A 13,417-nucleotide genomic window follows, 5' to 3' on the forward strand; every position below is an offset into this window, starting at 1 on the left:
ATATTATATATACATATGTTTCAAATAAAATTATTAAAATTACTATTAAAATAAAATTATTAAAATTACTATTAGATTTCACAGATTAAGATTTTCTAACCTTACAAATTTTATATTTTACTCAACAGTAACGATTTTTACTATATAAATTGTGAACATTATACAGGGTGGGGAAGAAGTATGGAAGCAAACAATTATTTCCGAAACTATTCATTTTTCGAGAAAATGTCTTAGACATAATTTTTATGGTATGAAAAGATGTATTATGTGGCATAGACGGCATGACCTTGAAATGACCCTTACGAGCTGCATACGAGCTAAATAACGTAAAAAATTTCAAATGGAACTCGTCAGTTTTTGTTACAGATTCTTGTAGCTGATGTCGAAACGTTTACAAAACACTGCATATGAGCCCCATTCCCTTAAAAACACTCCCAGTTACGAAACAATTGTGATAATTCGTATTTCCTACTTTTGGCTTATCCTTTACGGAACCTGTTTCATTAAATCGTTGAATTGTCTTAGCAACGGTAGATCTTACTATGCCCGGTTGTCCGATTCGAAAAGTTTCATTAAACAAAACTGTAACTTCATCGTGAGTTCTTTCATTCTCACCCCAACCACGCATCATCAACAGCGATATTCGCTTTCGTTCTGTTAATAGGGCCATCGTGAAAATAACATTTGAAATTACAGAAATGAAAATCAGTAACAATTCCTATGATAGAAAACGACAAAAATAGCAAATTTTCAAAACACAATATCCGAAACTTGTATGCCAATTGACACTACTTTTTTAAGGATAAAATAAATGATAATAATAAATAAGGTAGCGATGATCAAGAAATCAAAAAAATTCTATAAATACTCATAGACAGTGTATCATATGACAGCCAGGTACAATTACATGTTATTAGTGGACGCAACTGAACGTCATGATGCGAAATCAGTAAGCAATGTCAATGTGCATACAAATTGTTTGTATCACAATTGTTTCGTAACTGGGAGTGTTTTTAAGGGAATGGGGCTCATATGCAGTGTTTTGTAAACGTTTCGACATCAGCTACAAGAATCTGTAACAAAAACTGACGAGTTCCATTTGAAATTTTTTACGTTATTTAGCTCGTATGCAGCTCGTAAGGGTCATTTCAAGGTCATGCCGTCTATGCCACATAATACATCTTTTCATACCATAAAAATTATGTCTAAGACATTTTGTCGAAAAATGAATAGTTTCGGAAATAATTGTTTGCTTCCATACTTTTTCCCATCCTGTATATATATATATATATATATACAGGGTGTCCCTGAGCATGTGCTCACTCATTTGTAAAAAGGTAGAGCGCAATAAATTAAATAAAGAAATTCTGTTATATGTAACGATTTTGTAATAACAATCGAAATATTAATTATTGAAATCGGACGAATGAGAGAAGCGCTCGAGCGCTCGAGCTATAGCACGGCTCACCGTGTCAGACATTGCCTGCCGGCACGCGGCGGGAGGAGGGACAGCGCGCCAAACAATGCCAGAAATGAGACGCGAGATGCGAGTCTTGACGCGATGCAATGAAACGTGAGAATGGCGATAGCGGTAACCACGGGTAGCGGCGCGCTGTCCCTCCTCCCGCTGCGTGCCGGCAGGCAATGTCTGACACGGTGGGCCGTGCTATAGCTCGAGCGCTTCTCTCATTCGTCCGATTTCAATAATTAATATTTCAATAATTAATATTAATATTGTTATTACAAAAATCGTTACATATAACAGGATTTCTTTATTTAATTTACTGCGCTCTACCTTTTTACAAATGAGTGAGCACATGCTCAGGGACACCCTGTATATATATATATATATTGAAATATAAATTTTGTAAAATTTTTTTGATCCAAAAAAACTTCTACTTTTATACTTACATTAACCTTTAAATTTTGAAATTGCCGGCTATATTCAGTGCAGGAATAAAAAACACCTCCTTGGTTGCTCTACACTGATTGCACTACCTCCGGACCTAGTGCAGCCAGTTCAGTGAACTCGTGCACTAAGTTTTCCTGCACTGGAATAACGAACGGTATCGGTTACACCAGTTCTGGAATAACGAACGCTTTAGTGTACACTTTTTGAACTAGTGCAGCCAGTGCAGGAATAAAAAACAAATCTTATGTCTATGGATGTATCCATTGAACTATAGAACTAACTAGAACGAGCACTGCTTTGTTATTGTCCGGTGACTTCTAGTGTCCCTAGAATACAGAGTTTGGACAGTTCATAGGCCGGTATTCATAGTCCGATCTTATATTTGAGATCGTCTTAAGGTGGAATTTCATTGACGCTAATTTTTAGCGTCAATGAAATTGCACCTTTAAGATGCGGCCTCATTGACGCTAAAAAGTAGCGTCAACCATTGGTTGAACAATGAAGCAACTATACTTACCTCCTTGTTCAACCAATGATTGACGCTACTTTTTAGCGTCAATGAGGCCGCACCTTTAAGTTCGAGCTTGAAATGCTACGCAGTTATTTGATTGGTTGAATGAGTTGATGGTCTTAAGTCAACCTCCAAGCAGACTTAAGACGATCTTAAATATAAGATCGGACTATGAATACCGGTCATTATATACTCACATCACACATTGACGTCATTTTGAGGGGCCTGTCCAGACTTTGTATTCTAGGGACACTAGTGACCTCGAGCCGAGGGAGACAGTATGGCCGGTATTCATAGTCCGATCTTATATTTGAGATCGTCTTAAGTTCGAGCTTGAAATGCTACGCAGCTATATGATTGGTTAAATGAGGTCTTAAGTCAATCTCAAAGCAGACTTAAGACGATCTTAAATATAAGATCGGACTATGAATTCCGGCCTATCTATTTGGTATAGCCGTCTCTCTTTTTCATGTATTATTTTAGCTAAAAATATATGTCTGCGCATTAAAGTTGTATACAGAATTTTTTTACTAAAAATTTAACAAAATAGAACATTATTTTATTTCGTTTATTGTCATTATATTTCTTTAAATAATTCATTTCATTACAATAATATTTTTTATATATTCATTATTCAAACATATACTGACTAAGGTATGGGCACAGATAGTACGTCATGAAACTATGAGAAATATACTATAGCATGTTAGTGTAACAGAGAAAGCGATTCCAAATAGCAATAGCCTTCGTCGCACAGACAGGCTCGGCTCGTAACAAAGGAGCGCTCTTTCCTTAGTTAGTTCTATAGTTCAATGTATGTATTATATATGGAAGATTTGGCGAGCTCGAGGAAAATTATTTGGCATATAGATATATAGTTGAGTGAGTCACAGTTTATTAAAAGTTTTGTGATATTTAATAAATAATCGTGAATTATTCGTATAGGCCCATATTCTGAATCTTCTTTTATCGATAAAAGTGCCTTCAAAAGAGGCTTATAAGCTTTCTGATTAGCTACAAGCCACTTTTAAAAGCACTTTTATCGATAAAAGAGGATTCAGAATATGGACCATAGTATATGATAAAAATGTGTGCTGTTGATCATCCGAAATGATTTTCTAAGAGAAAATTTTTTCGGGCGACTAGTGGCATACCTTTTTATTTGTATTAGTTACTTCATACCGCCGTAGAGCAGAGGAATTGAATATTTTTGAATTATTCTTTATTAGATAATTTTGGGAATCGTTTGGGGAAGTTTAGGAAAATCATTTTAATATTTAGGAAATAATATTTTCTTTTTAATAATAAAAATGTATCGAACATCAAGTTAGCAGATCGTAATTATGTTATATAAGTTATTTAATATATATTATAAACGGAATCGATGATATATTATTCCCAAATGATTAGAAATCATTATATGTTTCTATAATACTTTTATTTGGGAAAGTTGCTTTTTTGTCATTTAAATAAATTTATGCATTCAAAAAATGCATTATGCGTTATGCATGCGGCATAAAGGATTCAATCAATCAGAGTTCTTTATGTGCGCTGGCCTTTAAGAGCAAGCAAAATGAACACAGGTTTAACTCTATGTAACGTGTGACGTCGTTGAAATCGATGGCGTAGATTTTATTTAACTGAATTTTTGGTAATTATTCAGTTTAGTCACCTCACCTCAAATATCAATAAATTTAGGGTCAATCGACGCGATTTTACATAAAATTAAAGAATCTATCAAAAAAAAACGTCGCTTTGCACCGCAACCTGACTCATTCAACCAATCAAATAGCTACAATGCAGCCATTGATTGGTGAAATGAGATGACAGATATTCTAACTTAAATAGTAGTGAACTTTAATCGTGAATATTTCGGTTCGCGGTGCAGAGCGATGTTTTTTTTGATAGATTCTTTAATTTTATACAAAAACACGTTACATAGAGTTAAACCTGTGTTTATTTTGCCTGCTCTTAAAGGCCAGCGCACATAAAGAATTCTGATTGGTTGAATATCCCTTGAATGTCCTTTATGCCGCATGCATAACGTATAATGCATTATTTTGAATGTATAAATTTATTTAAATTACAAAAAAGCAACTTTCCCAAATAAAAGTATCAATGAATATATTATCCCCAAATGATTTCTAATCGATTCCGTTTATAATATATATTAAACATAATTACGATCTACTAAAACTTGACGTTCGATACATTTTTATTATTAAAAAGAAAATATTATTTCCTAAATATTAAAATGATTTTCCTAAACTTCTCCAAACGATTCCTAAATTATCTAATAAAAAATAATTCGAAAATATTCAATTCCTCTGCTAACTCTACGGCGGTAAAATATTGGTCAACCATTTCCAATATAACCAATATTGAGCCAAGATATATCAATATTTTGCCAATGTATTGTGCTACTAGGAGAGATCAATTTAATATCTCTACTTTTTTCTTCCTTTAAATCTTATAACTTTTGTCTGACATTTCGATGAAAATGCGTCATTTAAGAGATTTTCGAAGTAAACAATTAAAATGAACATTCTGTGCATACATCACACACACCACGCACACATCATGCACATACACGTACACGCACACACACAAGAATCTATTAATTTTACATAAATATTTCTTCAACCAACGATGTACAAATAATTAGATGCAATGCATTATTTTTTAAAACCGTTATCTTTAAGTGAGAAGGTATTATTAATGTTGAATATATATACACTATTATATTTCTATGAAAATTTGTCTGGATAAGCTTTTAATTTCTAAAAAAGTTCTTTAATAGATTCGGTTGTCAACCGGTCCCATGGTGTAATGGTTAGCACTCTGGACTTTGAATCCAGCGATCCGAGTTCAAATCTCGGTGGGACCTAAAAATGTAACTTTTGTTTTTTTTTATGTAAATACAAGTATTTTTTACAAATGTGCAAGCGATACATTTTCAAAATATATAAATAATCAAATAAATATATAAATAACGAAATAAATATATAAATAACGAAATATATAAATAATGTAAGTAAACGATGAAAAGAAAAAGTCGTGTAAATTAGTTTAGATCACTCATAAGAACCAATGTGTAATTTTGTTAAATATATATATATATATATATATATATATATATATATTATTAAATGTAGAAAAATTTTTTTTTCAGATGCAATTTTTGAATTAGACAATTTGTATTGATGAAATAATGTGTTAAATAAAAAAATGTTTAAAACAAAACTTGTTTTTAAAAGAGCCATTTTATATTATTTTATATGATTAATTTTCTTTATGCTACTTTCAAAGTTATTATTATCAACTTGTGGTTCAAATCGGAATTGATAATATCATCATCATTTTTTCACCTCTTAAAAATCTTTTCATTTCTGTAAAAGAAACATTTTCTTGTTACAGCCACAATTTCAACAATATTTCATTATAATATTGAAATTAAATACTCTGTGAGCATTTTTTTCTTTTACAAGTTTCCCTTTCTAAAAAGCATGTAAAGTCGATTACTCGAATATATCGAAGTTTATTATTTTCGCTTTTCCGCGATGCCGATTGGTTCTTTTATTGCGCTCAATTCATGTTGTGAGCAGCTGTCATTTGCGATTATTACAAATTTTGACAGCTTGTGTGACAGTGAGAAATATATAATGAAAGGAAATAAATGGCGTGCGCGAAGCGCGTTGTCTAGTGACTTCTAAAAAAAAATGCGAAAATTATTTTCCTAATTATTTTTCAATTACTCTTTTTATTTTTTATATATACGGACAGAAATTATATAAGAGAAAGAAAACATACGAGGACATATTATATATATATATATATATATATATATATATATATATATATATATAGGGTTTATCAAAAGTGTGGAAACCTCTTAATATTTCGAAAAATATTAAAATTTAAAAAATTAAAAAGAAAATGTTTTATATAAGTTATAGGGTTTTATGTGGCGCATTACACAGCAACATTATTATGACCTCGAATAGCATTGTCAAGGTTATGTGAAGGTTAGCTTCAATTTTTTTTTAAATGGAACCCTATATTTTTTATTACATTATCTTGCAATTTATCTTGAGAGCTTTTCAAAACACTATAATTAAATATATTTCATTAAGTACTTTTTAAATTATGAGGCTTGAAATCATTTCTTAATTTTATATAAACCGTGAAATATCTAATAAAATATTATATATATAAATATTATATATATATATATATATGTGTGTGTGTGTGTGTGTGTGTGTGTGTGTGTGTGTGTGTGTATTTATATTCGTGGATTATACACGGATTTTTTTTTCCGAGAACAAATAAAAAATTTTCACGCATTTTAGACAAAATTAAAATTTGAAACTTTTTTTAGGGATTCAAAACTATTGAGTATAGAAGGATATATAAAACTTTCATACATATACATATGACAATACATTTGCACGATAGAAAGAGTTTCAATAATTATTTTAAGGAGGGAAATGATCTTCTGATTCTAGAAGTTTTAAAATCCATAAATTACACGCGCGTACTATTACTCTTATATAGGAAATAGATTTTTAAAAAATACTTGCCAAAATTAAATGTTTATTTTTTTCGTAATTGCCTTAAAGTGATAAAAATAAATTTTATATTCAGAATAACCCTTATTTATTTCACTTTAAGTAATTACTATAATTTCAGGAAATATTAATTTACTGTCGTTATTTCAAGCGCATTCCTCGAAATGTATAAAAATAAATATTTTATTTCAATATGTATACTGTGCATATGTGTTTGTATATATACTGAACATAAGAATGTTACGAAAGAATATTTAAGCATTCAATTATGGTTAAAGATATATTCTATAGAGAATACTAGCGGTGAAATGATTTAATTAGCAATCAAATAGCTAGTAAAATCAATGCTAGTAATACAACCGACTATTTTCGATAAAATATAATAGGTTACTATAGCATCACAATTCTGCTTGTTCAAATATGTTATCAATTTTAAAGAACTCTAGTAGCACACTTTATTGGAGCAATATTGGCTAACAATATACATCCAATATTTCCAATATTAGTCCAATATTGCAAAGTAGACGCGCTTTCATTTTGAGCCAATATTGAATTGTAATATTGGACGAATATATTATTTTCATCTTTAATCAAGATTGGCTAGTTATACATACCCAAATATTTTTACATTGGATCAGTTTCTAATATATGACGGAATTCGCCATCAAAAAAAATTAACCGTGTGTAGTTAATTTATGGAGCTCTAAAGCTCTTCGCAAAAGGTAGAGGAAGTGCGACTATAATAGTCCACACTTTTCCGACTGATAACTTGTGGGACCTGTGCCGTGACCTTATATACTGTTTTAGATAAAGTTCTACTCTCGGGTTAAGTGTTTTCCTTTTTGCCACCTAGTGGCGACGTGCGAAGCTCACATATAGAGTGTGAACGTACAATATTGGCACACATTTACATTTACTTCATAACCAATATTGAATTATAATGGATGCAACCATATTGGCAACACATTTATATTTATTGCACATTTATATTTAGTAACCAATATTGGTCATCATGGGCACTGCAACATTGGCAGAACACTTGCATTTTGTTAACTACCAATATTAGTTTTACATTGGAAAATATTGGCCAAGACATTTCCAATATAACCAATATTGAGCCAAGGTATACCAATATTTTGCCAATATTTTGTGCTACTAGGGAACCTTACTTCCAATTATGAAATCTATATACTTACAATATATGATATATATGTCAAATGTAATAATTTTCAATTTAAACTTAGACAGCACAGGACATTCATTTTATGTCCATTTTACGTCCGCACGTCCATGGACATGAAATGAACGTCCATCGTACATCTGATTTGAGACATCCATTAACGGACAATATTTGGAAGTCTACACGATGTCCGATTTTGGAGGTCAAAGTTTTGCGCAAACACGCAAGGATGTGTTAATTCATTCGTTTACCGCTACGCGATATACCATGGACGTCCATTGAATGTCCGAAGAACGTAAAACGGATCATCTGTGGATATCCTTAATATCCTTAATGGTTATCTTATGGATGTCCTTCAGATATTTGTGTGCTGTCTGGGAATAAATGAGTGCCACGATTATATACAGGGTGTCAATTAAGTCCCGGGACGGCTGAATATTTTCTCATGTAAGGTATTTTTGAAAAAGGTCAAGGTCATTTCTGAAGTAATTTTCAACGAGGAATTCAACGGTGACCTTCAATTTGACCTTGAGCTTGACCTTCAAGGTTATTTGAAGGTCAAAGTGTTTTTTTTAAATAGGAACCCCTATTTTTGATTGTATATTCTTATAGCTGACCTCGAGAGCTTTCCAAAACACTATAATAAAATATTTTTCCCTCAAGCATTTATCGAGTTATGATGCTTCAAATCATTTCTTAATTTTACATAAACCGTAAAATATCTTGTAAAATATTCACTTTTCGATTATTTTACCTTAATACTTTTATGTACAAAATAATGAGAGGAATCAATTGGCGTAAAGAAAACATATAGTTGTTTCGAAAAAAAATATATAATTTGCAATTAACAATTACATATTTTTTCTTAAAAATAACTATGTCTTTTCTTTACACCAATTGATTCCTCTCATTATTTTGTACATAAAAGTATTAAGGTAAAATAATCGAAAAGTGAATATTTTACAAGATATTTTACGGTTTATGTAAAATTAAGAAATGATTTGAAGCATCATAACTCGATAAATGCTTGAGGGAAAAATATTTTATTATAGTGTTTTGGAAAGCTCTCGAGGTCAGCTATAAGAATATACAATCAAAAATAGGGGTTCCTATTTAAAAAAAACACTTTGACCTTCAAATAACCTTGAAGGTCAAGCTCAAGGTCAAATTGAAGGTCACCGTTAAATTCCTCGTTGAAAATTACTTCAGAAATGACCTTGACCTTTTTCAAAAATACCTTACATGAGAATATATTCAGCCGTCCCGGGACTTAATTGACACCCTGTATATACATATATGTGTATATATACATACATACATATGCAGAGTAGCCCCAAACGTTTCAGGCAGATTTTGAGATCTTATAGGAAATTTAATTCTGAACAAAAAATTTCGTATAAACATGGGTCGAAAAATATGTAATTTAACAATTCCATACTTTTTCTTAAAAACAACTGTATGTTTTCTTTACACCATTGATTCCTCTCATTATTTTGTACATAAAAGTATTAAGGTAAGATAATCGAAAAATGAATATTTTACTAGATATTTTATGGTTTATGTAAAATTAAGAAATGATTTCAAGCCTTATAACTCAAAAAGTACTTAACGAAAAGGTACTTAATTATAGTGTTTTGGAAAGCTCTCGAGATAAGATACAAGAATATGTAAAGAGAAAATGTAGGTTCCATTTAAGAAATTCAAGGTGACCCTCATATGACCTTCGAATAACTCTTCAAGGTCAAACCAATGGTCATACCATCTTATGTCCCCCTCGAAACCATACAACTTTTGTCTGAAACATTTTTCTCTAAGCTCAACAGCATTGGAAATATTCGCCTGGCTAGATTAAAATAAAACACCTTGTATATATATGTATATATATATATATATATATACACTCCCCAGCAAAAAAAGCGGTACACTAAAAATTTAGGAAAAATTTACCAAACTTCAAACGCTTATAAAACAGGAAATATTTATGATACGGGGGTGTTTAAAAAACGAAATTAAAGCTTGAAGCCAGTACTTTGAGAAACTTTTAATGCCGATTAAGTGGCGTGCTTAATTTACTAATGGTCGATGACAGAACGAAAACTTGCAAAATCGATAAGTACAACGTGCAGTTTCTAGAGTTGTGTGGAGTGAAGCAGTTGACGTAACTCAATGAAGTAAAAAGCGCGTGAAAGTTCGAAATTTTCCCTTCAAAATGCGCTTTTGCGGAACTCGATACAATAATTTTTCGCTAAGTTATGCCAATTTGAAGAAAAAGTGTTTTTTACGAGATAATAATGAATTATGAATTGTAATGCCGCCGTTATGAGTGCAAATCATCACAATTCTGTCCAAGTCATGTTGTTAGTCTGAAAACATATCAGTGTGTGTGTGTGTGTGTGTGTGTGTGTGTGTGTGTGTGTGTGTGTGTGTGTATTTGCACACCACAAGGATAAGGACCCCGTGGTTCGTCAACTCTCACAGTATTTAAAGTGTTTCCGAACAATCGCTTGAGACAGTATCTGATCGTATGAATGAAGTAATACGCGCACGAGGAAGTCATACCCATTATTAGTGCACATGTGCGCGCACGTACACACACACCATAAGGAGGGTTTGGAGTCTTTAAATACTGTGGAGTTGACGAACCACGGGGTCCTTATCCTTGTGGTGTGCAAATACACACACACACATACACACACACACACACACACACACACACACACACACACACACACACACACACACACTGATATGTTTTCAGACTAACAACATGGCTTGGACAGAATTGTGGTGATTTGCACTCATAACGGCGGCATTACAATTCATAATTCATTATTATCTCGTAAAAAACACTTTTTCTTCAAATTGGCATAACTTAGCGAAAAATTATTGTATCGAGTTCCGCAAAAGCGCATTTTAAAGGGAAAATTTCGAACTTTCACGCGCTTTTTACTTCATTGAGTTACGTCAACTGCTTCACTCCACACAACTCTAGAAACTGCACGTTGTACTTATCGATTTTGCAAGTTTTCGTTCTGTCATCGACCATTAGTAAATTAAGCACGCCACTTAATCGGCATTAAAAGTTTCTCAAAGTACTGGCTTCAAGCTTTAATTTCGTTTTTTAAACACCCCCGTATCATAAATATTTCCTGTTTTACAAGCGTTTGAAGTTTGGTAAATTTTTCCTAAATTTTTAGTGTACCGCTTTTTTTGCTGGGGAGTATATATATATATATATATATATATATATATACACACACACACACACACACACACACACACACACACACACACACACACACACACACAGGGTGTCTCATTTCAATTTCCCCAGGCAAATATTTCGAAAAATAATGAAAAATCGAAAAAATGTTTCAGACAAAAGTTGTATGGTTTTTAGGGGAACATAAGATGGTGCTATTAGTTTGATCTTGAAGAATCACATGAAAGTTACGTGAAGGTCATTTTGAATTTCTTAAATGGAACACCCTATATATTTTTGCATATTCTTGTATCTTATCTCGAGAACTTTCCAAAACACTATATATAAACTATATATAAACACTATAAATAAATATTTTTTCATCAAGTAAAGAAGAAGTATGGAATTGTTAATTGCAAATTACATATTTTTTCTTAGAAACAACTATGTTTTCTTTACACCAATTGATTCCTCTCATTATTTTGTACATAAAAGTATTAAGGTAAGATAATCGAAAAATGAATATTTTACAAGATATTTTATGGTTTATGTAAAATGAAGAAATGATTTCAAGCCTCATAACTCAAAAAGTACTTGATGAAAAAAATATTTATTTATAATGTTTTGGAAAGCTGTCGAGATAAGCTACAAGAATATGCAAAAATATAGTGTTCCATTTAAGAAATTCAAAATGACCTTCACGTGACCTAACCTTCATGTGACTCTTCAAGGTCAAACTAATACCGGCACCATCTTACGTCCCCCTAGAAACCATACAACTTTTGTTTGAAACATTTTTTCGATTTTTCATTATTTTCCGAAATATTTGCTTGGGGAAATTAAAATAAGACACCCTGTGTATGTATATATATACAGGGTGTCCCAAAAGTCTGGACACAGTCGAATATCTCGTATAGAATGCATTTTAGAACAAAATGATTTACACAAAAGTTGTAAGGATTAAAAAGATATATTTAACTGTAACATCCGTTTGACATTGAGTGACGTCGCCAAGCTTAGGGCAAGGTCAACTTGAATTTTTTAAATGGAACCCCCTATTTTTTATTGCATATTTTTGTAGCTTACCTCGAGAGCTTTCCAAAACACTATAATAAAGTATTTCTTCATTGAATACTTTTCAAGTTACGAGACTTGATGTAATTTTTTAATTTTACATAAACCATAAAATATCTAGTAAAAAATTCATTTTTGGGTTATTTTACCTTAATACTTTTATGTACAAAATAATAAGAGGAATCAATTGGTGTAAAGAAAACATACAGTTGTTTCGAAGAAAAAATATGGAATTGTTAATTGTAAATTACATATTTTTTCTTCGAAACAACTGTATGTTTTCTTTACACCAATTGATTCCTCTCATTATTTTGTACATAAAAATATTAAGGTAAAATAATCCAAAAATGAATTTTTTACTAGATATTTTATGGTTTATGTAAAATTAAAAAATTACTTCAAGCCTCGTAACTTAGAAAAGTATTCAATGAAGAAATACTTTATTATAGTGTTTTGGAAAGCTCTAGAGGTAAGCTACAAAAATATGCAATAAAAAATAGGGGGTTCCATTTAAAAAATTCAAGTTGACCTTGCCCTAAGCTTGGCGACGTTACTCAATGTCAAATGGATGTTACAGTTAAATATATCTTTTTAATCCTTACAACTTTTGTCTAAAGCGTTTTGTTCTAAAATGCATTCTATGTGAGATATTCGACTGTGTCCAGACTTTTGAGACACTCTGTATATGTATATATATTATATATATCACGAGAATGACAATTGAAACCTAGAACCAAATAAAACGTGATCAATAGTTAGAAAATTTGCTCAACGATTTAGTGATTTTTCTCGAAAAAAACTTAAAACTTGCTTAGTCCATTTCGAACGAATTATATGTATACGTAAACTAAAATGGAATATTTTTAAAAGTATTATACATTTATTTTGGTGAAATCTTAATATGTACCATATATATATGTACCTATATGTATCTACAGTATAAGTAACGAGTATCTATAGTACATATACA

General features: G+C 31.3%; 1 non-coding gene across 1 annotated transcript; it reads left to right on the forward strand.

The window, feature by feature from the left end:
* The first annotated feature begins 5,238 nt into the window (after positions 1-5,238).
* On the forward strand, positions 5,239-5,310 carry Trnak-uuu. The gene has a single exon. It is a non-coding gene; the product is annotated as a tRNA-Gln (tRNA).
* Positions 5,311-13,417: the final 8,107 nt, after the last annotated feature.

The sequence above is a fragment of the Camponotus floridanus genome, unplaced genomic scaffold (genome assembly GCF_003227725.1).
Source record: "Camponotus floridanus strain SB8 unplaced genomic scaffold, Cflo_v7.5 scaffold83, whole genome shotgun sequence".
NCBI classification, from domain to species: Eukaryota; Metazoa; Arthropoda; class Insecta; order Hymenoptera; family Formicidae; genus Camponotus; species Camponotus floridanus.